General features: G+C 40.2%; 1 protein-coding gene across 1 annotated transcript in view; it reads left to right on the top strand.

The window, feature by feature from the left end:
• LOC124263431 overlaps positions 1-13,571 on the top strand; it is a 119,759-nt gene that overhangs the window by 59,344 nt on the left and 46,844 nt on the right.

Below are 13,571 nucleotides of genomic sequence, written 5' to 3'. Positions count from 1 at the left end.
TATGAATATTCATATGTGTCAAATGAATTTATGCTACACAAAAAAAATCAAGGACAAACTGATTGTTTCATGCTGTGGCAGGCTAACTGTTATATGAGAGGGTTGGGTCGTCCCCAAATTCTTTTGAGTAGTATGTGTTCCAGACTGTGACATGACAGAGACTTTGAAAGAGCGTAAACAACATTAATAATATCCTCAGAGAGGATCTGTTATATCAAGGTTTTGTGGTTATACGGTAAACAGCGTTATAGTGAGGGCCAGTGTTTATCCCTCTCTGGTCGGTAAATGTTTCATGTATGTTCATTATAGCTTATGTTGTCACTGTATATTGATCAGGGTATGGATATACGTGGGGATTTTTAATTCACACCCGGATGGCAATATGAAATAGAGACAGATGTTTCAATGAATGCTTTCAAAATAATAATGTTGTCAAGGGCATGCTGAAGATATATTTCGTCATGCATGGTCTATTTAAAAAAGGATGAATAATTGTGTCAAATTACCATGAGCAAATTGCAGGTTGGGTTCTGACTTAGTCGAACATTTGACAACACCCATGTTTCAGCCTACATAAATGGTTAGGACATGTTTTGACACTTCTATGTGTGTTTAAGGTACTATTTCGAACATATGGGCTTATATGTAATTACCACCTACGATTGGTGAATATACAAGTATATACAAGTATATCCTATGTTAGGTGTGAGCATGGGAGTGTCAGTTTAGTGATCTCCACTTGTACTTAAAATAGTTTGTTGTAATATCTCCCGGCTGAACTGCATGTGTAGCCTTGCTCCAAGGCTGTACTGGATGCTGAGCCCATGGATGTATAGTAGTCCTATCCTTTAAAGAGGCAAGTCTAGATAAACGGACCCCCAGTCTGTAGGTTTTAATTTTTTAGAAATTAGAAACTATTAATATTTACCTGAGAGACTTTTGCAAGCCTAGGTACCAACTGCCTTCTTTTAATGTCTGATGTGGACAGAGGTTAATTATTCTTGGCCCTGATCCACAAAACGTTCGTAGCCCTATGCCATTCGTAAGCCTATGACAAGATATAGAGTTACGACTGGTCGTAACCTTACGAACGCTTTGTGGATCGGCACCCTGCTCTATAGGCACAGGTAGGTGGGGTAGTTAAGCATAGCCGTTAAAATGTTTGCTCGTCATGCCGGAGACCCGATTCACGGCATGGGTGAAACCCATTTCTTGTGTCCCTTTCTATGACATTGCTGGGATGTTGGTTAAGTGACGTAAAACCAAACTCACTCACTCACTCACGGCATGTTTAATCTATCACATCATGGATGGTATTCCTAGCCAGTAAATCATGAAACTTCGACCAGACAAACCAGTGACAGAGAGTAAGACAGGGGTCCCACCATGGAGTGAGTGAGTTTAGTTTTACGCCGCACTCAGCAATATTCCAGCTGTATCGCAGCAGTCTGTAAATTATTGAGTCTGGACCAGTCCAGTGATCAACAGCATGAGCATCGATCTGGGCAATTGGGAACCGATGACATGTGTCAACCCAGTCAGCGAGCCTGACCACCCGATCCCGTTATTCGCCTCTTACGACAAGCATGGGTTACTGAAAATCAATTCTAACCCGGACCTTCACGGGTACCCACCATGGATGTACCATGTTTCTAACAGTCTGTCCGGTGATTGATTTGCATTAATGCAAAATGAAAATAATGAATGAGTAAGGTTTTATGCCTATTTTAGCAATATTCCAGCAATATCATGGCAGGGGACACCAGAAATTGGCTAAACACATTGTACCCATGAAGGGAATCAAACCCGGGGTCTTTGACGAACAAACGTTTTAACCACAAATTGCAATTTTTTTCTAATTTAATTAGATAAGGTGAGGTGAGGTGAAATTGGGTTAAACGTCGTGCTTGAGAATATTTCGCTCATATGACGACGTGCATGCGTTTGTATGTGTATGTGCGGCTGCTTGTACTAGCCCAGATGTAAGCTGGTTTTATAGTGCTAGCCCACTGAGATACCATGCCGCAATGAAACATGAATACCCCACTCAGACACATTATACTGACTCCGAGCCGTCCAGTCCTTGTTGTACCCATTAATGCCGAGCGCCAGGCAGGGACCAACAAGTACCATATTTAAATGTCTTTTGGTATGACGCGGTTGGGGATCGAACCTGCGACCTTCCGCTCTCCGGGCAGACGCTCTAACCACTACACCACTGAGGCGGTCTAATTAGATAAGGATGAGGCAAACTTTTAAATGAAATAAAATCTTTCTCAGAGTAGAAAGCAACTGGGTGTAGTCAAAATACAGTACAATATAAGAAGCCTGGATATATTCACTGGCGTGTGAATCATAAAGCCTTTATTGTCGATACTCTAAATTGGTCATGTACCCATGTTTCGTGATACACACCTTCAATTGTCAATAACACTTTTTTCTCGGATATATATTTTCAAGAGTTATAGTTGCATTTGGAGATGGTGTTTGTATGGTATCATCAGGGATCTGATGGCTGACTCATTACAGTAAATATTAGGAATAAACTGCCAGTATTGACCTGTTTACATTCGCTACTGTTTACACATCCATCATCATGGCAGGGGGGACGCAAGGTAAGATCTCGAGTCACCTGTCCAATTTGTGCATATGTGAGACGCAGGATATTGTATTATGAACTGTAAATTGAAAATTTTGAACATAATTGATGCTGAGTTAGGACTGATATGAAATTTTAAACTTGAAAATTTTCAATCAACAGAAGGTGAAAAAGGTGCTTAAAAATGGAAGCTATATTTTCTCTGTAGCCCAAGTTGTGGGATGACTTGCTCATATGAATATTATTCTGCACATTTATTGTGGATTTATAGAATTATTATTGATCAAAGTTCAGGATGTATTGTAGAGTATTTATCTGTAGTATATTGACTAGTCTGGGCTGAATGTCAAGTTTGTGTCAGTATGGGGCAGCTGAATGGTGAGTAGCAGACTCAAGACTGGCAGGTGTGGAAGATGTGTGTAGGGGGTATTGTGGGGCAATACTGGCAAATGTCTCAATACTGTTGGTGTTAGTGTGACATACTGTGTGTACTTGAGGGTAGCTAGGTAGACAGGTGTGGAAGATGTTTGTAGGGTGTATAGTAATGATACTAGGAAATGTCTCAATACTGTTGGTGTTAGTGTGACATACTGTGTGTACTTGAGGGTAGCTAGGTAGACAGGTGTGGAAGATGTTTGTAGGGTGTATAGTATTGATACTAGGAAATGTCTCAATACTGTTGGTGTGACATGCTGTGTGTACGTGATGGCAGACAGGTGTGGAAGATGTGTGTAGAGTGCTTGTGGATACTTATGTGACATGTTTTCCGATGTTTAAGTCTATCTCAGAGCTCCAGAATCTGTGTATTTGTCACCATTATCTGATTAATTTTGAGTTGTTTGTGTACTAATGTGCATGATTTTTTAAAAATACAATTGAAAAACAAGTTGCATTGCCAGTTGTACCCTTTTCAGCCTGCATTCTGGGCCCCATTCCTCACAGCAATCGTAGCGCTAATACCATTTTGTGGAACAGGGCCCAGATGTTTGATTAATGGTCAAGTGCAGGCATCAGACTTGCATGACCTGAACTGTAGTGAATAATGCTTAAAAAGGTGCTTCATTAATGAAGTAGTATATTTTTAATCAGATATGCATGACATTGTTAATTTATATAACATGTTACACACAAGGGACAGCTCACAAAACAGATAGAAATTGAAATAATTTGAAGAAGAAATTTAGCAGAATGATATTTTTTTTTAAAGTGTACTCATTAATATAAATATGAGGGCTGCAATGAATACATTATTGCAATGAATACATTATTGTAATTGCTAATGTTACAACATTTCAGTGATATCTTTTTTTAAAGCAAACACACCATACATTGCAACAGCTCTCTGCATAATATTTTGGTTGACAGTACCATTAGGCACCTTGGCAAACTGCCACAAGTTGCGTTACTGCTCGGCTGATATATATTTCATTTTGCTTGTGATAAATAACCATCAGTCCAAATTCAAAACTCTCTTTTCAAAACAAATTCATGAATATTGGATTCTAGTGAATGCAAATAATGAATTGAATTCATGAAGAGATAGAAATTGATTCACCAAATACGTAGTGAAATGTAACAATCTTAATAAACACCCAGTAGACCAAGGGAGCGAAAATGTGTTGAATAGCCAAAGAAAAGTGTCAATACCTATACCATGAGTAAAACTCAATGGTTAAACTGAATTAACTGGAATCCTGCCATCGTGTTTTGTTGTGTTTCCATCGCTGAGGAATATCTGCATTTAATAAATCAAGTCTGTCGACATGATAACCATAGGCTGTATAAAGGCATCTTCCAAGCTGTAAATCACCATGAAATTGTCATTAGACTTTTCAATTTGTATTTTTAAAAGGACAAATATTTATCCCGTAATAAAATGTTTCATATGCTAGTCTGCTGTGATGTGAGTGTGCACTGTGCATGGACAAAACAGCATAAACACTCTCTCAAAGAAAATCAGGTTTTCAATTGTCAAATACGGAATGGTTTTCCACACACTATGGTGTAATGTCGTGCGTTTGACGCCATCCGACACGTTATTCAAACATCATCCCCTAGTAACAGCAGCAGATCAGGATGTTGAATTGCTTCCTGGTGTATAGGGCCTGCATTTATCATAGTTGAAAACTGTCAATGCCAGATAATTTATGAAGAATTAATTACTTTGACTTTATTGTTCAGATGAAATTTATCACACTTCCAATGTGTTTGTTGACTAAGATATATTTGCTGTGTGGTCATTGTGACCTTGATTTGACCTTGTGGTGAAGATGGGGATGGATAATCACAATAGTTACGTGTATGTAAATGAATGATGAACAGAGGGATAGAGCAATCAGCATGTCTGTACGTCCATCCATCTGTCTGTCTGTAGTCCATTTCTGGAGTAGAATTCCTGAGGTGTTGAATATTTTTGTTTGAAATTTGCAACTCAGAATATTCTGATGGTGAACTTGTTTCTTTTGATGATTTGGGATTTTTGTTTATTTAATTTTTGTTGTTTTCTGTATGACATTTTGCACTTTGCTGAAATGAGGGTAGTGTTCATTTCTGGTGGAGAACTCCTAAAGTGTTAAATATTTTTGGATGAAACTTGCTCAATTACTCTCCAGATGCTCTTGCGTTGATCCCCATTACTCTTGAGGTCATCCTGAAAATGGGTGATTACTCTAAAGATTGGGTTTTGTTCCTGCCTCAGTTACATTCAGAAGACTCTTAGCAAAGCTGGATGTCGCCTCCTTACATTCACACTCACTCACCCACTCACTCAGGCGGTCAGGTTCATAGACTTTGCATGCTGCTGTGTTCACTGCTCAGGTTAGGTCAGGTTCATAGACTTTGCATGCTGCTGTGTTCACTGCTCAGGTTTTTGGTTTCCCCAAAAAATATTTACTGACAACAACTGGAATGTTTTGCTGCACAAAACACCATTCACTCACTTAGTAAGGGACTCATCTTTGTATTACTGTGTGAGTATCATGCATTACTGCTCTTCCTTGATCCTGGTGTCTGATGTTAGAGTATCATGCATTACTGCTCTTCCTTGATCCTGGTGTCTGATGTTAGAGTATCATGCATTACTGCTCTTCCTTGATCCTGGTGTCTGATGTAAGAGTATCATGCATTACTGCTCTTCCTTGATCCTGGTGTCTGATGTTAGAGTATCATGCATTACTGCTCTCCCTGATCCTGGTGTCTGATGTTAGAGTATCATGCATTACTGCTCTTCCTTGATCCTGGTGTCTGATGTTAGAGTATCATGCATTACTGCTCTTCCTTGATCCTGGTGTCTGATGTTAGAGTATCATGCATTACTGCTCTTCCTTGATCCTGGTGTCTGATGTTAGAGTATCATGCATTACTGCTCTTCCTTGATCCTGGTGTCTGATGTTAGAGGGCATGGGTTGTGTTTTGGCTCCACAATTTGCTGTCGGGTTTGCTTAATTTTAGTCATGCAAGAAACCTGTTGTGATGGTATCAAATTCCAATTCTAGGTTTCTCACTACTGTACTTTCATCAAAGCAGTCAAGGGCATCACTTCCATACCACATTAAGCTGAGAGGCCATCATATAACTGGAGTAGTGTTTAACATTGAACCCAGCTCACTCACTCACTCACTCACTCACTCACTCACTCACTCACCTGTTCACTCACTCACTCACCCACCCACTCACCTGTTCACTCACCTGTTCACTCACTCACTGCTCACTCCCTCACTCACTCACTGTTGCAACTCCAATTCATTATCCAGGACTCAATAATTGTAGCACTCGGATGACTTTGATGAACACGACCTGGAAACAACATGGCATGGAACACAAGTACTTCGTTCTGCAAAGTGTTTTTTTGAATCAATATGTCACCCTGACCCATATTGTTTAATTAGTTGCAGCTTTAAGGAAGCAAATCTGTGATGCTGAATCGTTCATTGATTGATGCACTGGGGCATGTAGTACACTATCGACATGCTAGTGAAACATTTGTATCAGCTCCCTATCAGAATGTGTGAAAGGAGGTTCAAGTGCTGAAGAGCTATACATATTTATTTACACCTGAATGTTGAATTACTTTGTAATAAAGACCTTATTACCTCCAACAGACAGGAACTGGAGGAAGCATGGTGATTGTACTTTTGTAAAAAGACATAAAAAGACCAAAAACATATATGTAGTGTAAATGAAATTATAATTACATGTAATGGCCATTCAAGACAAAATTCCTAAAATTTCCAACTGATGAAAGCATGCATGTAATTACTGTCTTCAAAACTGTAAATGTTTATTGTGTGGTCAGTTTGTACTTTGCATGGTATAACTTTGAAAACATCGGCAAACAGACATGTATCAAAACGTTCGCATGGCAATCAGGAACCTCTGGCTCAACTGCAACATATGGCATGTTTGTAACGTTCACAATTGAGATCGATGTGGAAATTTGGGCAACATCTAAATGAAGAACCACTGACCTGCTAAGGGCAGTTCGATAGGGTAGTGGGTAGTATATTGTCCTGTCCCAAGATACAAATTGGATTTAACTCGAGTATACAAAATAAAATGTGCGAAGACCATTCTGTGGTCTCCTTACCATGTTGTTGCTTGAATATTACCAAATCGGCATAAAACCCTACTCTTTTTAAACCTTCATGCTCCACATGTGGCTACCATTTGTTGTCAGGTAAAACTTTCATCTGCAGAAAGTGTACAAAAGAGAGGACCCTTAGTCAATAGAGGAAGCTGATCTGTCAGTTTAACGCCCTCGTAATTCGCCAGCGTGTTCACCGTAGTTATTGAACCAGTTCTGTTGTCTTCTGTTGCCATAATAAATTCTCATCCACGTAACGTGTACGACTGCTGATCGAGCGTTCTCCTTGACACATTCCTGTATGGTGGCCAAGGTAGGTCCAACCTGAGGTGATAAGAACAGATGCCCTCACTGAGGAGAACTACAGTACGCCAACTACCTGTATATTGAAAACTGAAGATATGTGACACATTCTTTAGCCAAGCTGTCGGAGTGATTGATAAATCGACATCATCTGACTGCTTTAGGTCAATACCTGCGAATGTCACTTGGCAGTGGCAAGGCTTTGAAGTTCACCTGGATTGCTTAATTGCTTTTATTATCGAGGATTTACTACCTGGCTTTGTGATACAGTTAAAGTTTGTTGTTGGACGTCCTGCTCGTTGTGCTGTAATTAATGACACACGTGTAGAAGCCCCATGGGATATTGCGGAAACAAACCAATCAGATCGAAGGAAGCTGGCACGAAGTTGAATGCTTGTGGGAATTTCATTAGAACAAAATGGATGTGGACCCTGCTGGTAGTGAATTCCATTAAGTCTTCTATAGCAAGCGATATTGTTTATATCGATGCATTTCATCAAACCATATTTTATGACCAGGTGTTATTAAAATGGTCATCGGTGGATATGAATAATGATTTGAGCGAAACAAGATGTCAGTGGATATAAGTAACAACATTAAGGTGACATGTTGGCATGGGTCAGTTGCTTATACGAAGGTCTGGAGTTGATTGTGTGACTGGAGTCATGATGGTTAATGGGAAAACAGCCAGGGATACACAATGAATTATGCATGAATGGATCGCCACACCTAGATCTACCTATACCTTAACAATAGGGACAGTTTCTCACTGTCATTAGTCCGCTTCTCAAGCCAAGCTTTAAGGCAGGTCATATCTTAACATCTACTCTGACATCTCTCTTCAGTTTCCCAGGTTTTAGCTGATTCATGGTTTTTTTAATAAAAAAAATAGCTTCCCATAATGCACTTCTAGAAGATGAGAACAGATGAGAACATTGTCAAACCGTGCCTGGTACAGATTGGATGATAACATGTCAATATTCCACGCCTGAGTGATTGTGCTGTTGAGTTGATGACAGACTGTTTTATTCGTATCTGCACGTATGTCATAGTTGAGACGATATGTAACGAACGCGTAATTTCTATTTGTTATCGATTGTTTTTGCAGTCATGCTTCGTTGGTCGTGTTAATGGTGGGCGACATGTAATATCTGCTATATACAGAGGTGACATATATACGACCCACTGGAGCCTCGGTCTGATTGGTTTATTGATCACTACTCGCTTATTCGACCGTTGATGCGGTTGCAATATGTACAAGGTTTATGTTTTCGTGTAACAGACGTGCAGGACATTCAAACTCAATATGGGGAACACAACAAGATGTCTACATCTGCAGTACGTCAGCAGTTTTCTTCAAGGATGGATTGCGAATGTGTGGATCAGATGCTGATGCTGAATAGCTGTTTGTATGTCACGCTTCATTGATGGAGGTTGCATCTAACCTGTATTTCCATGCATGGCTGATTTTGATGAAAATGAGCAAAAAACATGGAAGTCGTTGCTATTAAAGACTGGATGTTGGATTCTCGATGATTGTGTGCTTCGACAAAAATTGCCAAGTTCACCTAAACTGATTGTTCAGCAAAACAGGATTTGTTGACTGTTTTGTCCAAGGCAGTTCTAACTAAAACATACCGTACCTGAACTCCTGGACCTGAAACTGACATTTTGACTAATTAATGATGAACTAATTAAGGCCAGGTAGGTTAACTGATCACAATCTCTCAGCGGACACCACTGGAAACTTCTTCAACCTCCAGTTGGTACAGGAGTATTGATTGCTATGGCCAAATCTGTGTAATATTTGGATGGATGTAACTCTGTAAACATTGATTGGCAATGGACTTTATTCAGTACCGTTTTACATTAACATTTATTGATGCATGTTGTCCTGAGGTGGCCATTGAAGAGGAAACACTTTCTTGGAACCATTTCTTAAAATATTCCTACTTTGTACAGACACTTTTTCCAAAAATGGAACGTATGATGAAAAAGTCTGTGCTGTAAGATGAACTGTGTTAAGAGATGAAGACAACATCAGCCAAAATTGTCTAAACTTTAAGATTATAACTACTTCTTCTGTGTATAAGACACTCCCAGATTGGTTTCCATTGGCATGACTATGAATAAAGAGGAGAAGATTACAGATTTCATCAGTTGGCTTTAAGACCCTGGACTTTAGACTTGGACATAGTTACCCATGGTGCTCCTGTTTCCTCAAGCAGGTGGATGTTGAAAGGACGGAGTTGTGAAAAGACATCGGGCAGATCTTGTTGAACTACTGCGTGTCTGAACAAGGAGACGTAACACAAACCCAGATTCTGATGTGACATCTCTGGCAGTACACTCAGACTGAGACACAAAAACCAGTCTGTTTATATTTACTCGGTGTATTTATCAACATTGAACAGTGAATTAAAATTTCAATCAGCGTGGAATTTATGTTGACATAAAAATACCAGTCAGTCAACACCCTGCTACATGTGCAAGGTCGGTGTTTGACTGCCTAGAGACAGTTTGTTTGCTATGACAAACAATGGCATTAAAAGCACCCCTTTGCACTGCATGAATTAAAGTTTAAATCATTTGAGGCGAGAGCAAGCGGATCTCTTGTGACTTTCTATTCAGTCTGTGGGTAGGTAGGTTTCCTCGACAGATCCTGAGTGTTGATAGACTTGAATGAATTAAGACCCGTCTGGAAAAAATGACTTGTATTGAATAGTGTCTATTTTCTTGGACCAACAGCATAAGGGGATTAAAGTTTGAAGCCTATGGGATCAAGTGTGAAATGTTTACAGCATGACAAGTTTTATGTGGAGTGTCTCGTGATGAATATTCCGACTTGATGTTCAGGGTTTAAATGTCAGTCTTCATGGTGGATGAAGTGGTGTTGAAGTCAGGAATTAATTGCCCTTAACGCCTCGACTGGGAAAGCAGGTAGATTTGAACGACAGCAAATACAAAGATTTGGATTACTGGTGTGTTTTTTGACAGAAGTCTTCCCGAGACGTTTCATCAAACAGGTTGTAACTGGATTACAAGATATGTTGACTTAAATGTGTGTCAGTGTCGACAAAAATTTGACATGGGAGAAGACAGACATGTGATCTGCAAATTTGGTTAAGTAATTGAAAAAGTCTCTGCTTTTCAAGCTAGTGTTTACAGAAGAAGGTCAAGAAAACTGTTCAAGTTTGACCAGGTTGAAGAAACAACCTCTTGTCAATTCTAAAAAGAATCTCAAGGCTTTGAAGGAAAACTGTCACATTGTATCATTGGGAGAAACATTTTCGTATTTCGCTTTCAATGATAATGGACAGAAATGTGCAGCGAAGCATATTATAGTGGTATACTACAATACCTCCTTTGTTAATTATTGACGTGCTTCTAACCCTGAATGAGCCTGCCAAGGTTAATATTTCAATTGTCATATCAAACTTTACGAAGCGGATAAATACCTACATGGACTTAACCATCATATATACACAGGCTGAAAGGTGTGTTCAACTATAGTTTGTGCTAACATGGTCTTCCGTCTCCCTCTCCTGGACTTAGCGGTTTAGCTCAGGTGTGTGAATTATAACACGGAAATCTCAAGAAGCATCATTCAGGCTGAGAACTGATCCTGTTTAAGGTATTTACAATAACAGACGTGACAAAACAAGCTGCCTTTTGATTGACGGACCACAAGGGCGTGATCGCCGTTATGACCTATTCTTGATTACACGACCTCTAAGGTCTGTCACTGACCTGTCCACTTTCACCTCAAGTATTAACACCGTTCTTACCCACGATAACATTCACTTACAGGAGGTCTGATTGGACAGACAAGGACACTTATGTGCTGTTTTCCTGCAACTAAGGTTGTCTTATATAAGAAGGCTTGTGACAGATTTACGAGGCAGTGGGCTGATATGTTGAATACTCCCAGCTAACCTACCCTGTGAACTCTTCCAGTGGTCGACTGGTCGCCCGTGAATACTGCACATATAAAGAGTCTATTTATATGACACATAATAAACTCTGATGAATTCACTGGAGGGAGGTCATTGATATTAAACAGGTTTGGAGATTCAACTGAAACTTGGCTCAAGTTGGGTTCAAGAGGGTGTGACATCTTCAAGTGAGGAATTTGGACCAAGTTAAGATTCATTTAAAGACAGGCTGAGTCTGACAAAGATCACTGGTTGTGAATTTACAGGATCAGCATGTTTTGGCGTGTGAATCTGAATCAGACATTCTCACAGCTTGGGGAATACATGCAGGACGTTCACACCACAAGAAGTTAAACAACTTTACATTGAGCGAAGTTTTTACTTTGCTTGAGAAACTTGAAGAATGTTGTTGACATTGTGAGCGTGAATAGCAAGAAACGTGACACATTGTAGAAGAGTTACACCTTGTTTACAAGTACCCCTATGGATGACTCTTTTTGAGGATGTGGAACAGTGTCTTTTGATAAATTTATTAATTATTTTAGAAAAGTAGATCGGCTCTACATCATGAATGTACGTCATTGTCAGATCTGTAATGCCATTATAAAGATTGATGTGGATGTACCATGATCCTCCGGGAAATAATGAAATGAGGATTCTAATGGGAACTGAAGGTAACGTGATGAGGATGACGATCGCTATAGCATGTATGATAATGATGCGTGATCTCTCTATGTGAAACCACAGCCCTTGACGGATGGCTTGTTTATTTGGGACGGCATATACCGTGAACAGATAAAAGGCTGCAAGTCGTGTTGCCTTGACAAAAACCTTTTTTAACAAAGGTGCGACTGTGTTATAAGTGTGCTATACCCAGTAGTGGGTAACGCTTGGTCGACCTCGTGATGGACAATGCTGACATGACTGTATAGAGAGATTGCATTTTACGAGAGCATTATGGGTAGGTACAACCATTCACATGCTGTAATCCCGCGGGAACAACAGGTGGACGTCTATATCTGATCGCATCCTATCCAGTCTCTTGTTGGTGCATCATGGGATGTACTTGAAAGTTGGATGCTGCTTGGCATGTTTGTTGCATCCTTTAATTGAATCATAGCTATTGACACTAGTGTGTGGTCAGTGAAAGAGACTTATAGTCAATAGTGACCAAGATGGAGTACAGAAGCTTCTCTTCAAGGTACGGTCAGTCGTCAAGCCGTGCAGCTTTCCCGCCCAGTCCTCTTCAGAAGTATCTGGCTACTCCCCGATATGAAGCAAAGCACAAGAAGCGGTCATTCCAATATGCACCAAGAGTGCGTCACAAAATGGCATATGTCAATGGTCGGTTGGTGAAAGTGTATAACAGTGCATGGCTCAATGATTATGAGAGTCATGAGAAAAAACTTGATGTTGTTGGAAAGACCAATCAGCTTCTAATTCTCACTCCATATAAACAGTTCGGATCTCGTCATGACGTGTCAACTAGAAGGAAGTCTCCAGCAACATTAGAATTGCCAACATCTCCGGGCTACCATTCCAGCCTCAGTGTGCCAAACTCGCCCTTCCTGACCCGAAGATCTGGTACCGAACCGAAAAGATGCTTCTCATACAATGAACTGTACTCTCCTAAGTCGCCATCTACTCCGCGGAAGTTTGGTTTGGGGACTCGCAGGACTTACTCAGCTTCCGATTTATCTTCATCCCCATCATTTGACCGAAGTTTTGGGTTCCCTCCTTACAGTCCGAACTACCGTCGGTGGACGTCAAACTATGACATCTCGTTCTTCCCCGACCACTACAGCTCCACTGACTATCTACACAGTTATCGAAAAACAGGTAGCTGTGACGTTCTCTTCCCACCATCACCCTCATCCTTGGACTGGCGGACACTTTCACGTTTAGACAGTGGTAGCTCGGGATATGATTTCCGTTCTCGCACAGGAAGTGGTAGCTTTTTGCGAAGGTCAAGGTTAGAATTGGAAGACCAAACTGGTGGTTATTGTTCCCATACTCAGTCAGAATGTGACTTTCCTGTTCGATATCAAGGTCCTTCATCTAAATCTGAATGTGGTGTTTCCCCGAATGATGTTGCTACAAGATCAGAAAGTGGAATATCAATTACTCTCAGTGATTTTGACAGTTCATTTGT

Source organism: Haliotis rubra, unplaced genomic scaffold (genome assembly GCF_003918875.1).
Source record: "Haliotis rubra isolate DU_JTF1 unplaced genomic scaffold, ASM391887v1 Scf881, whole genome shotgun sequence".
NCBI classification, from domain to species: domain Eukaryota; kingdom Metazoa; phylum Mollusca; class Gastropoda; order Lepetellida; family Haliotidae; genus Haliotis; species Haliotis rubra.
Note: the sequence above shows the minus strand (reverse complement) of the source record. Positions and strands in the feature narration are given on the sequence as shown.